Here is a 22,632-nt window from a genome sequence, read left to right as displayed (position 1 = left end):
TCATCTCTCAACCAGACGATGGCAGTAAATTCCCAATAATGATGAAAATCTAAATTCAGGCATTTGTCAGAAGAAAATCCACTGAAGATTTGTATCATCAGTCTAAACCACAGGAGAAAATTTCAGACAAGTCCAACTGAAACACTCAATCTGCTTAACGGTGCTTGACTGGAGGTGCAAATACTGTGTCATTTCTGACAGAAAGGATATATTCTCTGTGCTCTCTGAACTGTGAATTCATGGGAGATGGTGGGTAAACAGGTAAAATACGTGTTAGATAGTTTTGTATGTAGCCAATCTGTCAGTCACACATTGATATAAGCTTCTGGGTTGTGCAATACCTAGGCACCACAGGAGTCTTATTTCCAGTGCTAGTATAGAGGATGGTGAACTTCACACCAATTTCCTCTCTTCACCTGTCTGTACCCGAGAAATTCTTCACTTTAGCAAACAGTCAAATCTATGGACAGGCTTTATTAGCTTTCTTTCCTTGTGGCAAGTCAGGCTTGTTAATTTACTATTGATAGCAGGCACAGACAGACCCCAAGTGGTGCTCAAGCACCTGCCCTTTTGGTCTCTGACTAGATGAGAGCCCTTTTTTAAGTCATAAGTGCATTTTTTTATTTTTATTTTATATTTTAGCTTTTGTTTAAATTTGGCTCATGGCATCAATTCTCAATTAAGTGTGTGCCTGAAAACTGCATTAAGATCTAATTCTGCGAGACCGCATGAGCCCTTGGCCTGTTCTTCCACTCGTCTACGTCCCACATCAAAGCCACCACACAAATCGAGCGGAGCAGCACTGGTGACAGTCAGTTAACCCAGTGTTTACCCTAAGCTTCACATTGTTTGTAACTGCTGTCAAATTTAACCACTATTACAATATTTAAATATAGCAGCCTAACTAGGCAGTAGTAGCGCTACATTAAAGGATTAGTTCACTTTCAAATTAAAATTGCTTGATAATTTACTCACCCCCATGTCATCCAAGATGTTCATGTCTTTCTTTCTTCAGTTGAAAAGAAATTATGGTTTTTGAGAAAAACATCTGAGGATTTTTGTCCATAGTGGACTTCAACAGTTACCAACGGGTTGAATGTCCAAACTGCAGTTTCAGTGCAGCTTCAAAGGGCTCTACACGATCCCAGCCGAGGAATAAGGATCTTATCTGTCATCTGTCATTTTCTAAAAAAAAAAAAAAAAAAATTATATACTTTTTAACCACAAATGCTCATCTTGCATTAGCTCTCTTCTTCTTAAACATTCTTATACTATACTATATTATACAAGTATATAAGAATTAGTTCAAACTTTGACCTGTGGAGAGCAGTAATACACATCTACACTGCTGGAATTCTACAAGAAGAAGAAGAAGAAGAGAGCTAGTGAAAGATGAGCATTTGTGGTTAAAAAGTATATAATTTTTTATATTTTTGTAAGAAAATGATTTGATCTTTTCGCTATACAAGACCCTTATTCCTCGTCTGGGATCGTGTAGAGCCCTTTGAAGCTGCACTGAAACTGCAATCTGGACCTTCAACCCGTTGTACCCCAGTGAAGTCCACTATATGGAGAAGAATCCTGGGATGTTTTCCTCAAAAACCTTAATTTCTTTTTGACTGACAACATCTTGGATGACATTAAATTATCAAGAAATTTTCATTTGAAAGTGAACTAATCTTTTAAGGCTGATGTAAAATAGTATTGTGCAGGGTCGAAAATGCCACCCAAAGTAATAAAAAAATGCCTTTAAGTTTCAAGATATGAATTTTCCCTGTATGAGATTTTGTCCTTTATGTTTATATATAGTTAACCAATATCACATGAGTGTGACGAGCAGGGCGGGCGAGAGCCATGAGGGAACGGCGCGAGGCCGGTGACGCGAGTGATAACGAGCATCAGCTGCGAGTCCGTGAGGGTCTGCCGGCATTACTTTCGTTTTGTTCTTTGTTTATTTAATATTAAATTTATGTTGAATGTTCGCCGGTTCCCGCCTCCTTCTTCCCGTATATACGAACTGTGTTACAATGAGCAACAGTGCTGTTTTCCCGAATATCAGCACGATTGCGAACGTAATTTTAATTATTTTTTCATTTTCATACAACAGTTGAATAAACAATAAGTAGATATTAATTTTGCTCTATTTCATTAACAAAAATAGTTCTGAACAAAGCAAAACAGTTGCGTCTCCCTGCAACACAATGTTTCGTTCATGAATGAATCAGCCGGTTTGAAAGAATCAGTGAATGAATGATGCTTTGACTCACATATTAAAGTATCAAAGTATCATATAGAAAAGTATCATTTCATATTTTTTATATTCAAAATTGTACATTTGAAACACTTATTTCATAACATTATTCCTGCAACTTGCAGTGTAAATGCATCTAAATAATAATAGTATAATAATAGTACTAATAAATAGTCATTTCTGTCAGTAATGCGCAACATTGATTTTGCTCATTTGCCAATTCCAGCATAATGCCAACAAAGGACATATTTATTTATTTAAAGAAAGAAATAAGTATATTTAAAGGTGTTCTACAATACATAACTAACTTATTTTTATGTATTATTTTTTAATTAATTATGTGAGAGATGTCCTTTTTCTCACTTGAGCACCTGCCCCCCAAAATGTCTGTGCAAAGCCCTATACCAGATTCATGTTGGCTGCCTCAAATCCATCCATCAGTATACGCTGGTAGGCCAAGAAAGTCAATATTGTAATAAACATTTCATACGCTGAAATATGACTCCTATTTCGCACCGAGTTTTGATAAGAGACTTGTGAAGCAGTTTGAGGCAAGCTCCATTAATGCAATTCATGATTTTGCAATGGAAATGTTACATATCATTAAGCCACAGTCCTCAGTTTCTAATTAATTGTGAATGTGTTTGTTTTTTTAATTAGAGCTATTAATAAGCTATTAAAGGTGCTGTAAGAGATTACAGCTATACTGTGCTCATTTCCACCACATATTCGTCCTCAATAAGACATCATGTCTCCTAAACAGATCAGCAAACCTCACGTCAAAGGCGGTGAAGCAGAGAATGTTTTGTGATTGGCTGAATTTTTTTTATTTTTTTTTTTTTTATTTACTTTTACTTTTTTTTTTTTTTTTTTGTAAAGCCAAGATGTCACAGAGAAAGATGTGATGTTAAAGGGTTAGTTCACCCAAAAATGAAAATTCTGCCATTAATTACTTACCGTCATGTCGTTCCAAACCCGAAAGACCTTCGTTCATCTTCAGAACACAAATTAAGATATTTTTGATGAAATCCGATGGCTCAGTGAGGCCTGCATTGCCAGCAAAACAATTAACACTTTCAAGGCTAAGAAAGCTACTAAAGACATATCTAAAACTGTTCACGTGACTACAATGGTTCAACCTTAATGTTATGAAGCGACGAGAAAACTTTTTGTGCGCCAAAAAAAAACAAAATAACGACTTTATGACAATATCTAGTGATGGCCGATTTCAAAACACTGCTTCATGAACCTTTTTTGTTTCGAATCAGTGATTCAGAGTGCCAAAGTCACATGATTTCAGTAAACGAGTCTTTGTTACGTCATAAGTGTTTCGAAATTTCAGTGGTTCACCACTGGGGGGCGTGACTTTGGCAGTTTGAAACACGCTCTGAACCCTTGAATCAAAACAAAAGATTCATAAAGCTTTGAAGCTTCATGAAGCAGTGTTTTGAAATCACCCATCACTAGATATTGTCACAAAGTTATTATTTATTTATTTGGCACACAAAAAGTATTGTTGTTGCTTCATAACACTGTAGTCACATGAACTGTTTTAAATACGTCTTTAGTAGCTTTCTGGGCATCTGAAAGTGTTAATTACCTTGCTGGCAATAGAGGCCTCACTGAGTCATCGGATTTTATCAAAAATATCTTAATTTGTGTTTCAAAGATGAATGAAGGTCTTACGGGTGTGGAACGACATGAAGGTGAGTAATTAATGACAGAATTTTCATTTTTGGGTGAACTAACCCTTTAAGATATGTGTTGATATTGATAACTGACAAAATCAGTATAAACATTTTTAATTGTTCATGTTAATTTTTAAAATATTAAAAAATGGTTTTAGGTTAATGAGATAAAGCTGAAATAAAACAAAATATATTAAATGTTAATTGAAAAATGATTACAACTGAAATAAAAATAAAGCTAAATAGAAATATAAAACTCAAAAAAAATGACAAAGCACATAACAAATTTACTAAATAAAATGAAAATGAAAACCAAAAATATAAAAATAAAAGCTAATTAAAAATAATAAAAAATAATACAATAGTAAATCATTCTAAAAGAATACTGGTTGTGATGGGACATATTTTTTTCATTGATATCATTCAGGTAGTAGAGCCATTTTATGCCTGGCATTCAAAGAAAAAAAATAAGTGCATTGCATACAGAACCTATAATTATATATGAAGAAAACACTGTGCACATTTAAGCTCTTCTAGAATAAAGACAGAATAGACTGTACATAAGGTGATTCTCCTGTTATTGAATGCGTGGTAATTTTCCGAATCTGCAGGGCATGCTAAAAGATTTATGATTAATTTTCTGTTATTGCTATATTATTCTGTCCTCTTTTCTCATGCAATTGAATACAAGCTGTGCGATTATGCAAGTTCGCACTGAATTCCATCCAACCAAAAGACTGCATCAGCCACTGAGTCATCTCCTATATAATCAGTTTAAAACATTACATAGCTGGATAGGGGACGAGAGACAATTTAAATGAAATATCTCCCTGGGTTAAGTGAGGGAAATTGAAGTGCAAACAACAGTGTAACCAAATCAATGTCCTAAGTGTGTTTTATTCATTCTAGGCACATCTCCACAGCTAAAACCCAGAGAGCAAAAAGCTTTTCAGATTTAGTAAATAGGACTTAATGAATGTCAAAGCCTATGAAGCATATGTGAGCAAAAGTCACAAAACAAGGGTGCATCTGAGAGCACATGATGTATGATAATTTTAACATCGCTCGGCTGAAAGGAACATATGTCCAATATCAGCAGGCCCGGAGCGGAAGATTAATAAAAGGCTGAATGATGCAAACCTGACGTTCTGTTCCAGCTCATCCGGATGTGTTGTTGTGTGTCATATCTCAGCATTCTGAACCAAGTGGATGGAGCACACGGCCCCATGTGTTCTCGGAGTCAGGGCACAATGCTATCAAGAGATGCAATTTTGCAGCTTTTCCTGCTAGATTAATTAAGAAAACGTCCCGGTGGCGAGCTGTACGTCAAGTTTTAATTAAACCGGGTTCACAAGTCCTGCATTAATCTTAAATCCCAACACTTGAAAGCTTCTCACATGTTTTGGATAGTTTCTTTGAGAAAAATGAATACAGATAAGACATTATGATGTTGGACGAGAATAAGATTGCACATTAAAATGAAGAACGTATGAAAATTGCCTTTTTCATCACAAACTGTGAAACTCTTTCTCTCATGGAGCAATGAGAAAAGAATTTCAATCGGGCACATGATTTGCATTTTGACATGTCCTTGAATGGGAACTCAGATGTCCTGCCAGCTCTTTCCAGTAATAGTTTTATGACAAACAAAACCAGCTTAACCACCTCATTACAGCAGATAGACATTTTTCTTGCAGCGCTACAGGTAAATGGAGCCAGTACAGCTGCCTCGTGTTTTTAAATGGGGTGTGGTGTTCACGATGATTAAGGGTCTGGGCTGCTAACTGAAAGCCTGTGGATTCAGTCCCAAGTATGTGAGTGACCCATCTGGAGAACAACAGCTGTAGAGATCACAGTCCTTATAAAAAACCTAAGCTGCTGCAAGAAGCTCCTTGCAATTATTTCACTGTCGCTTTAGGGGGGAAATTCAGCTGCAAGACAGCCAGCAAAGCTGTGGTTCACAGCTTAGTATTTGCAACAGTTGAGAAAAAACCTATAATGAGAGAGTGCAGATTGAACATCTCAACTGCAGTATTTGTCACAGGTCCACTGATTGCTTTTACAAAACAGATCATGAGTCTCACATTAGAGTGAATATCGCCTGCTGCTAAAATCCAACAAAAAAAAGAAATGCATTTTTTTAGCTCATTGAAGGAACTACAGAATCAATTACAAATAGTTTCAATTAGGGGTGTAACGGTACACAAAACTGACGGTTCTTTGATACGTACTATAGTAAAATACTATAGTGTTTTTGAACCATACTATAGTAAAGTACTTGATTTATTTGTTGTGGTAATTCTATAGTTGCTGTGATAATATAACAACTATAGTAATATAAACAAATTACTTTACCCAATACTGTACTAAGTTTTCTACAACTATAGGGTATATTATACTACAATACACTACAATTTATTGTAGTAAAAACTAAAGTATACTACATTATTTATTACAGTTTATCAGTTCACTATAGTTAATACTACAGTAAACACTGATTGAGCGATTACACGAGATATTATACGTTTCAGTAAGTTGTACTGTATCTTTCAACATACCTTCAGATGTTCATTCATGTTTATTCTGTAACTAGTATTAAAGATAAAGAGATGATCGCGTTCACTCGCGCTCCGTGCTGCCGCTTGAACTGCGCTTATGTTGTGCCACTTTAAAGAGCGTCAAAACGGGATTCTCTGTTTGAATTTCGTGTTAAAATGGACAGAATTTGAAAGATGACACTTTGTTTCTTATCAAAAGTAACAAAACGCAGAGCTTATTGCGATTATTGGTGGTTAACGGTGGTTATAGGCTACAGAGATGTGTTTGTCTTGTAGACTACTGCATTCGTCTTATCCACCTGCTTTTGTCCATTGTCGTAATTCACCGGGAAACCAAAGTGTTCCCAAACAGGAGACCTTATGTTGCAATGTATGCATTCTGTACACATGTGCACCGTACCAGAAGTCCTGTACCCAAAACGGTTCGGTACGAATACGTGTACTTTTACACACCTAGTTTCAATCTGCTATTTTTGTATATAGCACCTAAAAATAACATCAAAGACGTCTGTGGATAACCAGGTACACACCACGGGATGCAGACCTTCTCTTGTTGTGTACGGTATTGATTTCCATTCTTAAGATTCTGAGCTGTCCTTTTATGTTAAATTTCAAGAAACACTCCTGCAGCAAATGTAAATGGAAAAATAACAAGCAAAGAGTAGCGATGCCTGAAGCAAATCAGCTTTGTTGTGGACAGAGAGTGAGAGGAACAAATACAAGGGTTCATTACTACTGATTCTGATCAGTCAAAAGAAAACAGATGACTATGAGCTTGCATACATTTAAGCAGAATGCATGAAATACAACAATATATGCATGTGCTATTATTATACATGTGAATGACATTGAGAAAAAAAAAAAAAAAATTTAAATCACATACAAAAACATGTCTCTAAAGTGAAAGTGGGACTGCATAATAGCTTAGGATCAGTAAGAGTTCCTGTTAATCAGGTGCCCTTTGGAGAAAAGAAAGACCTCGGAATGAAAAATACTTTGCTATTGTATTGTGTTTACAGAGTCCACATCAACATACCTCAACAAAAGTGATGTCTGAGTATGCATATGAATGGAAGTTCATAGGCGAACCATTTATGCAACAAGAGTGGTTTTTTTTTTTTTTTTGTTTTGTTTTGTCTAACTATTGAATACTAGTCATTAGCAATGATTAAGAGGTAATTTTGTTTGCAATTGTGGAATGAATGTTGAATAGCTTAGTTTATGTGGCAGATTTGACAAACTATGTCTCTGCTGACCTCAGTATCTGTGCACCAAATCCTGAAGGATAATTTATGTCTTCTGCAATTATAATAAAGCACTAAGCTAGTGTATTAATCACTGTATTGAATAATGTTCAGTCGGTCATTACTGTAAAATAAAACCAAGACAGTTCATTTCAGTGAACTGTTTAAAAAAAACATTTACATTTATTCAATTTGCAGGTGCTTTTATCCAAAGCAAATGAGGAATACAAGAAGTGTACAAAGTTATAAATACAAAGTTTCAGACTTTGCTTAGAGTAGGGAGGGATTAAAGGAAAGTAAAAGCATAGATTTTTTTATGATGATGGTTTTTAAAGATGAGCTGTTTTCAGCTGTCCCCTAATTCTGCATTCTAGATGAAGGCAAGGAGATCGTTCCACCAGTAAGGAACAGTGAACGAAAACGTTCTGGAGAGTGATTTTGTGCCTTTCTGTGATGGTACCATCAGCCGTCACTCATTTACCGACCGCAGGCGTTCTGCTAGGGATGTAAACTCGTAAGAGTGAGTGGAAGTAGGAGGGTGCAGAGAGATGAAGAGAGGTGTGACGTGGGCCCTTTTGGGCTCGTTGAAGACAAGCCGTACTGCAGCATGGAAGTCCATGATGGAAAGTGCAGCCAGTGCATTAGAAGAGGAGCCAATAGGACGCAAATTAGCGGTATTGTGCTGCCTTCTGCATGTGATGGTAGAGTGTTGTTGAGAGACAACAGGAATGTACTGAAATAAACAAAAACAATTCACTAGTTTGTGTAGGAAATCATGCAATGATGTAATGTATATGCAATTCTATTATTAAAGCACCCAATGGTGAGAAACCTGGATGTTTTACATGTCTAAAGCAAATACAGTGAATAGTCTTAATCACCTCACCTTTTTACATAAACCATGAGGAACTATATATAAAAAAAAAAAGACTTTCATTTCGTCCCCTTATTCAAATCAACTGCTTGGTTCACACATGCTCGCATTAGCAGCTCATTTGTGGACATTGTTTTACCTGTAGGCTATATTAAAGTTTAAAATAGTTAGTTCCAATGTACAAAAAAAAATGAAATAGCGAGCACTGCATTAATATTACAGTAATATTAAAGGCCAGAGTACCTATACTTAATTCAATCATGACAACTCTCGAATGAATTTAAACAGCGTTTATTAATATACATGGAATGTAAATAGGTTTGGTCTTGGCGGACTAGATCTGCTGGATGAGTGAAAATACATCTAAAATGCACATGAAAACATTGAAGTGAATATAGGCTGCTGCAAGGAAACATAGGGAGAACCCCCCTAAGCAGATCTAGGCAGGTGGTGCCGGGGAAGGTGGAGGGCAAGCGAAATCCCATGGTGCGTTGCAATGAACTAATCTGATTCGAAGTCAGGAAGAAATAGGTTACACAGATAGAACAAAACGGAACGACTGGACAACCCATTGTCTGTAATTGAACCAATCAACTGCTCGGAAGAGTTTCATGACTGGACTATATATTTTTGAGTGCGCTAGTGTTGTCAAAAGTACCGGTACTTCGGTACCAAGTCGGTACTGAAATTTTGAAAATGTGACGATACCAGCATTTCTGTAGTACCGGGAATGCTGAGTATCCGGGTATATTCGGTACCCACTGATAGGGCTGTGCCAGTATTTTACGTGAATATGACACGAGTGAAGCACAAAGCTTTGTTTACAGAAGAAATAGGCTAATAGGTTAGCAATTAAATGTGACATCGCAGCCATGGAAACATTTTGGTTAATTTTGGTCCATACATTTAAGCTTTGTCGGCTTTGTATTCTGTTTTGCAAATCGCGATCTGGTCACCCGATTAGCAGAGAATTTAACAATATTCCATTAGTTTTTCCACTGATCACGGCATCTCTGTTTCTTTTCCCAAATCTTCACTCACGCAGGGGATTATAAACGTTTCTTCCTTTGGTCCGCTTTTAATTAGGCCTATTATATTCACATTCTTTACACGCTGATTCATAACGCTTCGAAGCTTCCTGAAGCAGTGTTTTGAAATCGGCCATCACTAAATAAGTCGTTATTTAGTTTTTTTTGGCGCATCAAAATATTCTTGTCGCTTTATAATATTAATATTGAACCACTGTGCTCACATGAACTGATTTAAATATGTTTTTAGTACCTTTATGGATCTTGAGAGAGGAAATGTCATTGCTCCCTATGTAGGCCTCACGGAGCCATTGGATTTCAACAAAAATATCTCAATTTGTGTTCTGAAGATTAACAAAGGTCTTATGGGTGTGGAACGGCATGAGGGTGAGTAATAAATGACATTATTTTCATTTTTGGGTGAACTAACCCTTTAAAGAGAAATGGTCTCTTTCCTGCTCGTGTCCCACATCCCTCTCAAAGAGCAGAGCGGTAGGCTATATGACGCATCTTTGTGTGGAAATAAAAAACGAATGTATACTTAACTTTCTTATTATTTATGTTACCATTATTTACTGATATTTATTTCATAGTTTTACAGGCTGTAGTGTGTCGTTTCACTGAAGGAATTGCTAAAATAAAAACGCACGTCTGTTTCAAAATGGATGTTTGAGCATTTGTTTATTTATTTTTTTATATTTCAAAATGTATTTCATTGAGGTATATATACACACACACACGCTCCTAATATTTATAGGCCTATGTATGATTACCATCATATTTAATATGTTTTTAAAAATAGGCTAGTTAAATAAAATAGTAAAATAGTTCCAACAGATTTTCCTGTGGTACCGAAATTGGTACCAAGAACTGTAAAATTTTACTGGTATTGGTACCGACTACTGGAATTTTGGTACCGTGACAACACTAGAGTGCGCACAATTGAGCGTGCAAGCCATTCAAAGTACACTCCATTGGCAGTGAGTGTGGATAGACACGTTTGTCATGTTTTTTCGTATGTGCATTGTTCCTGCTGACACAAAAATCAGGCTGATACTATATACAGTGTTACCATGCGAATTTTAGGGCATCTGAACGCCGCAAATCCACGATGTGTATTCCAGAGAGCAGGTTTTATACACAAAGTGTTGGGTGTAATAAAACCTGCTAAGCCATCCATGGCTTGTGCCTTTATCTATATACAGTGGGTACGGAAAGTATTCAGACCCCCTTAAATTTTTCACTCTTTGTTATATTGCAGCCATTTGCTAAAATAATTTAAATTCATTTTTTTTTCCTCATTAATGTACACAAAGCACCCCATATTGACAGAAAAACACAGAATTGTTGACATTTTTGCAGATTTATTAAAAAAGAAAAACTGAAATATCACATGGTCCTAAGTATTCAGACCCTTTGCTGTGACACTAACTCAGGTGCTGTCCATTTCTTCTGATCATCCTTGAGATGGTTCTACACCTTCATTTGAGTCCAGCTGTGTTTGATTATACTGATTGGACTTGATTAGGAAAGCCACACACCTGTCTATATAAGACCTTACAGCTCACAGTGCATGTCAGAGCAAATGAGAATTATGAGGTCAAAGGAACTGCCTGAAGAGCTCAGAGACAGAACTGTGGCAAGGCACAGATCTGGCCAAGGTTACAAAAAAAAATTCTGCTGCACTTAAAGTTCTTAAGAGCACAGTGGCCTCCATAATCCTTAAATGCAAGACGTTTGGGGCGACCAGAACCCTTCCTAGAGCTGTCCGTCTGGCCAAACTGAGCTATCGGGGGAGAAGAGCCTTGGTGAGAGAGGTAAAGAAGAACCCAAAGATCACTGTGGCTGAGCTCCAGAGATGGAGATGGGAGAAAGTTGTAGAAAGTCAACCATCACTGCAGCCCTCCACCAATCGGGGCTTTATGGCAGAGTGGCCCGACGGAAGCCTCTCCTCAGTGCAAGACACATGAAAGCCTGCATGGAGTTTGCTAAGATGGTGAGAAATAAGATTCTCTAGTCTGATGAGACCAAGATAGAACTTTTTGGCCTTAATTCTAAGCGGTATGTGTGGAGAAAACCAGGCACTGCTCATCACCTGTCCAATACAGTCCCAACAGTGAAGCATGGTGGTGGCAGCATCATGCTGTGGGGGTGTTTTTCAGCTGTAGGGACAGGACGACCGGTTGCAATCGAGGGAAAGATGAATGCGGCCAAGTACAGAGATATCCTGGACGAAAACCTTCTCCAGAGCGCTCAGGACCTCAGACTGGGCCGAAGGTTTACCTTCCAACAAGACAATGACCCTAAGCACACAGCTAAAATAACGAAGGAATGGCTTCACAACTGTTCTTGAATGGCCCAGCCAGAGCCCTGACTTAAACCCAATTGAGCATCTCTGGAGAGACCTAAAAATGGCTGTCCACCAACGTTTACCATCCAACCTGACAGAACTGGAGAGGATCTGCAAGGAGGAATGGCAGAGGATCCCCAAATCCAGGTGTGAAAAACTTGTTGCATCTTTCCCAAAAAGACTCATGGCTGTATTAGATCAAACGGGTGCTTCTACTAAATACTGAGCAAAGGGTCTGAATACTTAGGACCATGTGATATTTCAGTTGTTCTTTTTTAATAAATCTGCAAAAATGTCAACAATTCTGTGTTTTTCTGTCAATATGGGGTGCTGTGTGTACATTAATGAGGGAAAAAAAAATGAACTTAAATGATTTTAGCAAATGGCTGCAATATAACAAAGAGTGAAAAATTTAAGGGGGTCTGAATACTTTCCGTACCCACTGTATATGAAAATTGTAATGTGTATTATGCAAACTATAGTTGAGCCTGCTACATCTGAACTTAAATGTTTTATTCCAAATGACACATTGTTTTACTCATTACATGTTCTGTAGTTGAGAGAAAACAAGCGGAACCATATAACAAACACTGCATTATTAATTCTTTATTATATTATTTTAAAATGAGATTGGGTTGTTTAACTGTGGGGCTTATGAAAAAGAAAACGTTGGCATGGTTACCAGCTTCAGGTCCACAGTTTGCATCTCTCTCAACCACACTGTCCATTATGAGCTCGCTGAACTGTAGTCAAATGACAGGAGGTATTTCTATTAGAAGATTCCTTACTGTGATAATATATATATAAAAACAAGCAAAGGCTCTGCTCAAGAGTAACAAAATCTCCTGCAGACAAGCACACTCTTCTTTTAGAGGTATACGTTTAAAGTACGTGCACAATTTTAATGCATTATACAGTTTTTGATGTTAATAGAGAAGCACATTTTGTCTCAGAAATACAACAATGTTTAACTTAATAGTTCTTCTGTCCTTGTCACCATTTCAATATGGACGAGGAACATTCCACACGGGCTGGCACTTTATTGCAATTATTATAAAAAGCTATTTCATTAGGATATTCATTAAATATGCATATTACTTCTATGAATAATGATATTCAAGTTCTGTATTTAATAGGAAAAATTAGGCTCCGAAGTCTGATGTATTATTCATGGTGCGCACTACAGCAAACATCACTATTACTATAGCTCATAATTAGAGTTAGGGATTTGATTACTTTTCTAAATTTATGATTTTCGTCTGGTGGATGATAAAACAGGTAAAACAAAAAAAATCCCTGAAGGAGGGATCCAAGTCATAAGGACAAAAATAACAGATACTTGGGCCATTAAAGGGATAGTTCACCCAAAAATGAAAATGTTCCCATGATTTACTCACCCTCAAGCCATCCTAGATGTATATGACTATCTTCTTTCAGACGAACACAATCTGAGATATATTTTTTAAAAAATCCTGATGGTTTATAATGGTTGTGAATGGGTGGCTAAAAAAAATGCATCCATCCATAATCAAAGAAATCCATACGGCTTCAGAAGGTTAATAAAAGCCTTTTGAAGTGAAGGGATGTGTTTTTGTAAGAACAATATCCATATTTTAAACTTCATAAATTCAAATAACTAGCTTCTGGCGTAACGCCATACGCATACTGCGCAAGTCGATTTGGGCGGAAGAGCAACCTTTGACACGACGCAATGTCTCAATGTCGAACACGGAGGCGCAGAGGATAGAGCAAAACAAAACACCGGTCACGAATTAGAAGTGAAAGAATTTTTAAAGAGAAATATCAGAGGATTTCGATATAAGAGAAGAGGAGCTAAAATTTGTTGCACAGCCCTTTTTGTTTGAACCGTGAGAGCATCTACTCTAAGCTTACGATACTCCTACATCCTACGTCATACATCGCCTCAGGGGTTTACTCATTTGGCACAAGTCGACTTGCGCAGTATGTGTACTGTCATCCACCAGAAACTAGTTATTTGAATTTATAAAATTTTAAATATGGATTTTTTTTTATTTTTTTTTTTACAAAAACACATCGATTCGCTTCAGAAGGCCTTTATTAACCCCTTGGAGTCATATGGATTACTTTGATTACTTTGATTTTTTTTGTTGTTTTAAAATGCGGCCACCCATTCACAACCCTTATAAACCTCGGAGGACTAAGGATATTTTTAAATATATCTCCGATTGTGTTTGTCTGAAAGAAGATAGTCATATACACCGATGGCTTGAGGGTGAGTAAATCATGGGATCATTTTCATTTTTGGGTGAACTACCCCTTTAGGAAACCACTTTAAAGGGACAGTTTTGTCACGTGTATGGCTGTGATGAAAGCGCACGACGAAGGAGTAAACAACAAAAGCAGTCTTTAATAAATCTAAACGGGAACACTCAGGAGATCACACGGACTAATAGCAAACAACCACAACTAAAGATGATACCGGACAGTGAAATGAACAAATTAGGGAGTACATATACAGAGAAGCAAACAAGGGAACTAAATGGGACACAGGTGTAATTAATCAGGAAATTAACAAGGAAAACCACAGGGAATTAGGAAACAAGGAAAACCAAACTAAGAAGAATAAAGAAACTAGTTTAAAATGATAACCATAATCATAATTTACCTACCCTCATGTTATTCCAAACCTTTCTTTCTTCTGTGGAACACAATTATTGTGCTCATGTGGAACAGTCCTTAAAGGATTAGTTCACTTTCAAATGAAAATTAGCCCAAGCTTTACTCACCCTCAAGCCATCTTAGATGTATATGACGCATCCGAGCTTTATAGCGGGATTGAGCGGGATCAACGAGTATAAGCTGAAGAAAGTGCTTCCATCCATCATAAACGTGTACTCCACACGGCTCTGGGGGGTTAATAAAGGCCTTCTGAAGCGAATCAATGTGTTTGTGTAAAAAAAAAAAAAAATCCATATTTAACAAGTTATGAAGTAAACTTTCTAGCTTCCGCCAGACCGCCTTCTGTATTCAAATTACGGAAAAAAACAGAACTGGCTAAGCGTCAGTTAAGCTTTTTCTGTAAGTTGAATAGGAAAGGTGTAGGACATAGCGTAAGCTTTTTGAAATGCTAGAGTTTTAAACTTTTTTCTTAAGTTTAATACGGAAGGTGTTCTGGCGGAAGCTAGATATTTTACTTCATAACTTGTTAAATATGGATATTTTTTACACAAATGCATCGCTTTGCTTCAGAAGGCCTTTATTTCCCCCGCTGAGCCGTGTGGAATATGTTTATGTTTCTTCAGCTCATATTCGTTGATCCCGCTCACTGCCATTATAAAGTTCAGATGCGTCAGGATATTTATTAATATACCTCCAATTGTGTTCTTCAGAAAGAAGAAAGTCATATACACCTAGGATGGTTTGAGGGTGAGTAAAGCTTGAGGTAATTTTCATTTGAAAGTGAACAAATCCTTTAAGACACTAACAGTTTACAGGTAGTAGACAATTAAGGTTCAAATAACTTAAGACACTAAAGAGACTTTTCTACTGACTCTGATAAACACCAGAAGAAAGATGCCCAGGGTCTCTGCTCACCTGCGTGAACATGCGATAGTCATGCTCCAGGGAGGCATGAGGACTGCAATGTCCATAATGTAAGATGCCTAAGTCAAGACATTGGTACAGGGAGACAGGAAGGACAGCTGATCGTCCTTGCAGTGTTAATCCACATTTAACCATATGCATGAACTAATCCTTTAACAACATTGTTTTGGACCCCAATGATTTTCATTGTAAGGACAAAACCCTCCTAATCCAAATTATTTAAAATAAATAATTTTGCGTTCCCTAGAAGAAAGTCAGTCATTGGAATGACATGAGGGTGAGTAAATTAATTTCTATGTTTGGATAAACTAGGAGTTTAGCAACCATCCTGAGGCACCACTCAGATTTTCTTCAGAAATGAAAAGAGAAAAAAAAGTTCTTTTCACCATGTTTTAATACCATTCCTAGAAGATGACAACGTCATAGACTGTCGTCAGTCTTATCACTTCTTTTTGCCCATTCCAATAACTGATTTTTTTACCGGAACATTGACTGAGTGGACCAAAGCCTGTAATTTCAGACAGAAGAGAACTCTGGGTAGATTGAACTTTGTGACTTCAGAGACAACATTCGTCTTATTTCACCCCCTATTTCACCAGTGCTTTCATCACGTTACCATCAACCACATAAAAAATAAACACTAATTATCTAACTCTTGACAAATCTGAAAGAAGCCTAATTTAGCCTGCCGTATAAATGAACATCATCTCCCTTGGTTACCAATAACAGCATAAAAAGATGTAAAAAAAAAAAAAAAAAATCATCTTGGTTTTAGCTTTTAAACAAGCCATTTTTCCACTTCAGGATCTAAATAGTCTCTCTAGTTTCTATAATCAGCATCTCTTCAACTAAAACAAACCACTGAGCCACAGTGATCAAATGGATGCCGCTGCTGAAACCACAGGATGTTTCAGGTACTTACACACCAGGTTTCATGGCCTCTTCAAGCCATCAAGAGACACAAGACATTTTGAGTAATGTCATTTCAGACTTGATTGACTTAATTGATACAGACAGAGAAGCTCATTGTGTGGATTGCAATCCCTACCAAATTTACCGCACACCTTTTCTGAAGGTCTGATTTACACAGGTAAGTGCTTGGTGAGATCATCAACACATTTCCATTTGAACGAATCCTTGGTAATAATTATGTTGAAGTGGCTATGCTCTTTTCACCACTGTCTGTTTGCAATTGTCACAGCTACAGTCGCCTGAAAGAGCAGGGTCTGTAAAATATAGTAGTCAACATTTGAAGTGGATCAAAACAAGTTCATCATAGTTATCCTAAGAACTAAGTTGTCCACAACGTTGGACAACTTTGATGAAAGGTTTTGATCCACTTCAAATGTTGACTACTGTATTTCATAGACATCGAATGAAGAAAATGTTTATGTGCAGACAGATGTGCTTTTTTTGGTGTTTGCCATCTGTACATTTCAAACCTGTGATTTTTTTAAGACATTTCTAAAGCTGGTGTCTAAAGACGATTTCAAAAAAGTGTTGATTCAAATTATTCGGCTTATATCAAAAATGCCTTCTGATGCGCATTTGCTATGTATTGGATATGGAAGCAAAATTCTATTTGATACTCTAGGAATGTGTAGATTATTCCTGAAATATATGTGTAATTTATTACAACAAAAGTGTGGCATGTGAATTGCATTTACAAAAGGACTATGATATTATGCACATGTTGGTGATGTGTGCATGATAATGACATTTGGGTCAAATCAAATCACCCTTCCTCCTTGCATACATTCTCACCAATCATTGTGTCACAATAGTTAGAAGAATGAAAAAAGCACTGAATCACCTCATCCATCAACATATTGCATTCATGATTCTGGCTGCACATGTCCCACAGATATTCCAACAGTCTGGTAGCCTCATCATGAACAGCTTGATTGAATTCAGTGGGGAACATGTAGTGATGCTGATGAATAAGTTTAGGAAAGGCTGGAAGAAATGGTTTAGCCTTAATGGGGTGGATAGATTTTCCTTTGGCATTAGCTTTGAGACTGAAGTGAGACTCACTGAGGAATTGTAGCCGGCGGTATCGCTGTTTCCTGGGGTACTGATGTTTTTGTCTTCTCCAAACAATCATTAGAGGAAAAAACTCCACGGATTTTTAAAAGAGACAGAATGTATAGTTCTGCAAATTGGAGCACTCTGGCAGCTGCCATCTCACCTATGGAGAGGAAAAACACAACACTGAGATAAACATATTATGAGGGACGTGCACTTTTGCAGCGCTGTGTTAATAAAGATTGACCCAGATGGTTTATATACTTGGTGGGAATGGTTGCTAAGTGACAAAATGCCCATCATTTATACACCTATTTAAAGCAACAAGTTCTTATTTTTTCCTTCTGTGCAGCTTTTCATCTAAGACTTTAAGCCTATTTATCAAAAGTAATTTTAAAGGCAATGGCAGTGACAGTAAATACATTATCAAGTTAATGTTAAAGGGGTCCTATAATGCCCTTTTCACAAGATGTAATATAAGTCTCTGGTGTCCCCAGAATGTGTCTGTGAAGTTTCAGCTCAAAATACCCCACAGATCATTTATTATAGCTTGTCAAATTTGCCCTTATTTGGGTGTGACCAAAAACACATCGTTTTTGTGTGTGTCCCTTTAAATGCAAATGAGCTGCTGCTCCCTGCCACCTTCCAGAAGAGGGCGGAGCTTTAACAGCTCGCGCTTCGGTTTCTCAACAACAACAAAGCTGGAGAATCTCACACAGCCAAAATGACTATTGTCAGTAACGGTGTACAGCCTTACATTGTTCAAACTGGAGTCGGATACTGATGGAGAGACTCGGGAAGAAGTTACAACTTTTAGAATGCATCTGGACATTTCTGAATGGTTAGCGGATAAATTTATGTAGATGCTGTAGAGTTGATTCAACTCATCGACCAGCATGTGCCGTCATGTTAATCTTTTGTGCAAATCCAGCGCTGAATTGACCCTCGTTTGTGAAGCAGTCCTGCGTAAAATGATGGCATAGTAACAACAACTCTTCCTCTTCTCTAAAGCAGCCCAACATGGCCTCACCCCCTCTGTTGCGTGTTCCCGGGGGCAGGGTTTATGTAAATTTTAGGGTTAGTGATGTCACCAACCCGGGAAGAAGCTTGTTGTAGTCCCTACCAGCCGTTTGTTGTAGTCCTTAAACAAAGAATTCTTTAAAAGAAAATATCTCCCTTTGCATTGAACTTTGAGTGTCGAAACTTTGCAGATGTTGTTTATGCTCAAACAGCAACATTACACACTAACTAAAGTTAAAAAAGTGAAATCATAATCAACCACCTCTTTAAAGACTTCTATTTCATATAAATGCTGTTGTTTTGAACCTTCTATTCATTAAAGAATCCTGAAAGAAAAAATTATCCGTTTCCACAAAAAAAAAAAATATTAAGCAGCACAACTGTTTTCAACATTAATGATCAGCATATTAGAATGATTTCTGAAGTATCATGTGACTAAATTTCATATAAAATGCATATTTCAAACTTGTAAAAATATATAAATCCTACACACTATTCAAACTTTATGTAGCATAGTTTCAGTCAATCGACCTTCCTCAGGCTTATTTTGTCTAGTTTATGTGCTTTTGTGAAATTGCTTAATCAAAATGAGAGTTTTGTGTCTTTTAGTTCATGTGTATCATAGCTTTGAGGCCATCTATATGCATATAAACAGAACATAGCATGCTCCAAAATATTGACAAAATAAATTTTTAGCAAATATACACTTTTAAAATTTACATTTGAAACAGCCTTGAACTTGGTTTGTTAGCTCCAGTTACCATGCAAATGATATTTGTCATTTTATCAGTGCCAACACATGAGGTTATTATAAAATGAAAAAGTTGTGGAGCATCAATTACTTTCCTCCTCAGTTTTCTTAATTGTTTTGTCCCACGAACCATGACCACAGGCTTCTATGAATGACAAATTGAAAAGTAAACCAATCCAATGTAAAATCTTAGCTAAGTGACTACCTTCTAACATCTGTGCCATTCCAGGCGAACTGCAGGATCGAGAAATGAAATAGTGTTTATGCAATGGCACTAAGCAGAGTTGAGAGTTTCTGTATTTCCACAGCTGTTATATCCCCTGGCACATACTAGATTAGATTCCGCTGCCAGGATGCAACTGAGAAAAAGGTCAGAGCAAAGCTCTTTCCCACAAAGGTTAAAAATAATAACAAAAAAATCTTATTTAAAAAAAAATATAATGCCAATGTTCACAATAATTAGATTTTGAAGAGCGCTCTGGGCACATTTCTAGCCTTAGGTTCCGCTCTGTATGTATCTATATGTCATTTATGCTATTTTTTTGATTGTCTTGTTTGCTGGAGGGCATATATATTTCATGACAGGATTTCTAAAAACGGTATTGATGCAGTCAAGCCTTTGCCAGTTATTTCCTTGGTAAAGTATTGCAAATAATACACTCCATCCCTGGAGCGAAACAGATATGTTGTCCACTGTGCCGGTGGAAAACTGCCATTCCTGGAGCTTTGTGAACAAGGCCTGAAGCTGAGCCCTTCACTACATCTGAATGCTGAGCTGAAGCAGGCCCCAGTCCCCAGAGACTCAGAGAATGCCAGAGGCAGAATACAAATTTATGGTCTTCTATGACCTTCAAAACCACCAGACAGGCATACTAAGTTTTAAAGCCTGAATGTTCAACTAAACCTTTAGTGCTGTAAGGAGTACCATGCTACCATGTTCAGTGGAAGAGCGATCAAAGTATAATGACTGATCACATCAACGATTCATGTATTTTTCATTGTGTGCCTATGAGTGTTACAAGTTTCAGATAATATGTGATGTGAATCACTATCACTATGAACAACATCTACACTGTATTCCAAATTATTATGCAAGAGACATTTCAGTGGGATTTCAGAACAAAAATCATTCAGATTTTAGTTTTTCAAAGAAAGTGTTTAGATGAAAATGTAAATATATGCTGCACGCTTTCCTCTCAGTAACAAATTAAACACAACATGTGAATTCAGCAAGCATTTTTTTATAGAAAGCATAAGAAAAGCATCTGATCATAACAACATGGGTATGTTAGCACAAGCTCTGCAAATTAGCACTCCAGTAAAGTCACGTCACATTTATTTCTATGGCATTTTATTCAATAGATAGCTTAAAAGAAAGCAGCTTTACAGTATGAAACATGAAAAACAGTGTCAGTGCCTCATTTCATCAGAAGCACAACTTCATTTTTTACTATAAAGTGACTATCCAGTCTGTTCATGTTTTCACCCACGGAGATCTTACCTTGACAAACTCAACAGATGAAATGAGCCAGAGAAGAGTTCCACACCTCCTATTACGTTATCGTCACGGACCAATGGTAGTACGAAGGTGTTTTGCAGCTGGAGAGAACCTTTCCTGAGAGTTCGCTTTGGCAAGCTGTCTCGAGCACGTTTTGGCCTGATTTTGATCTAAATTACGTCACATCAGTTTGTTCTTCGATTTCGTTTGAAGTGTATATCGGGGCCTTAGGGTCTCTGAGGATGTTAGTTTATAACTGACCATTTTTTGCTATGGTATAAAGGAAAGATAGTGCTTTCTGAAAAAAAAAAAGGATTTTCATGCTGCAAAAAACACTACAGCAAAAAAACTGTTTGAAAATTTATTTCTAGACCCACTGTAAACATTTCTCTTTGTGAGCTTTGGTTAGGGGTGGCTGAAATGCTACTTTAACTGTCAGCCAGCATGGAGATGTTCTTGAGAATCCAGTGACACCAGCAGCTTCAAATACCTGTTTGAACCATTTATAGCTGTCCTTTTAATACAATTCATTTTTTTTTTTGACAGAAACTTTCCTTAAGAAGCCTTTATCTGATTGAGTTCTCTTATGCTGTAAATTACTCACAAATCTCATAATAGTTTGATAATCTCCATTCAGTTTTTGCACAATATTAGTTGTTTTCATGCCTTCTTCAAAAAGATCTATCTTTCTCCCCATTTTGCATGAGAATTGTGACTTGCTTTACCTAAGAAGACTTGGCAAACTTTTTAACAAACCTGATACCAGTTATCCAAAAAGATACGGAGAAATAAAACAAACACTTTCTTTGAAAAACTAAAATCTGAATGTTTATTGTACTGAAATCCCATTGATATGTCACTTGCATAATAATTTGGAACACAGTGTAATCTGATTGAACTATTTTCATTTTCAGCAGATGTCAATAGTTTGGATGTTGTGAAACATAACAGCAAACAGCTCTGTTGGGAGAGGTATGAATAATTTTGCAAGGTTTTTTAAAGACGGCATGAAACAGAAGTTGCAATAGTCTTTTTTTTGCAAGTAAGTGAAATGGCTTCCTGAACGAAAAAATGGAGGGCAGGACTTGATTTTGTCAATTGGGGATTGACAGGATCATTGTGGTTTGCTATGGACATCAAAAATCTAGTACAATTTTTTAATACTTTCATGTAAAAAAAAATTAAATACACATTTATAACGCTATACTTTGTGTATTTCCTTGGCAGTAAATGACAAAAAAACGAATTACACTGTAAAAAGTAATACGCTATATCTACTCCGCAATATTGTGGCAACAGATTACAAGCAATATTATTCATTAAATTCAACAAATAGAATTGAGTTAGAATTAATCAAATTAATTCCTTAAATGTAAACCATTTAAAAAATGTAAAAAAGTAAAATTTAAGTAAAATTTAGACAAAATATCAGGATAACAGACAGATGTCAATGGTGAATTAAGAACTCTTTATTTTTTATTGCCAACATTGAAGACACCTGATAACAAGCAGAATCACTGAAGGAAAGAGAAACACATGAAGTAACAGAGGTTTAGATGTTGATGTTGATTTTATTGTAAATGTTTGGTCACCATTATGGGGATCAGTATTCCATTTAGTTGGTCAGTTTCACTCTTTGTCAGTTTGTGGTTTTTGTAATGGTGTTTGCTAATTTTACACATTTTAAATGGTTGACTTTTAAGGATTTAATTTGATTAATTCCAACTCAATTCTTATATGTTAAATTTAATTAATAATAT

The 22,632-nt window shown here is 36.6% G+C and overlaps 1 long non-coding RNA gene across 5 annotated transcripts in view; it reads right to left on the bottom strand.

The window, feature by feature from the left end:
- Nucleotides 1-7,165: 7,165 nt before the first annotated feature.
- Nucleotides 7,166-22,632, bottom strand: part of LOC127525665 (uncharacterized) — a 94,102-nt gene continuing 78,635 nt past the window's right edge. For 4 of the 5 annotated variants that reach the window (XR_007933401.1, XR_007933397.1, XR_007933398.1 and 1 more), the window contains 3 exons: nucleotides 17,613-17,766; nucleotides 17,392-17,534; nucleotides 7,166-8,474 (listed from right to left, as the gene is read on the bottom strand). This is a non-coding gene — a long non-coding RNA (uncharacterized LOC127525665). The remainder of the gene's footprint in view (nucleotides 8,475-17,391; nucleotides 17,535-17,612; nucleotides 17,767-22,632) is intronic. The other variant, XR_007933399.1, reaches the window with a different exon arrangement.

The sequence above is a fragment of the Ctenopharyngodon idella genome, chromosome 2 (assembly GCF_019924925.1).
Source record: "Ctenopharyngodon idella isolate HZGC_01 chromosome 2, HZGC01, whole genome shotgun sequence".
Lineage (NCBI taxonomy): Eukaryota > Metazoa > Chordata > Actinopteri > Cypriniformes > Xenocyprididae > Ctenopharyngodon > Ctenopharyngodon idella.
Note: the sequence above shows the minus strand (reverse complement) of the source record. Positions and strands in the feature narration are given on the sequence as shown.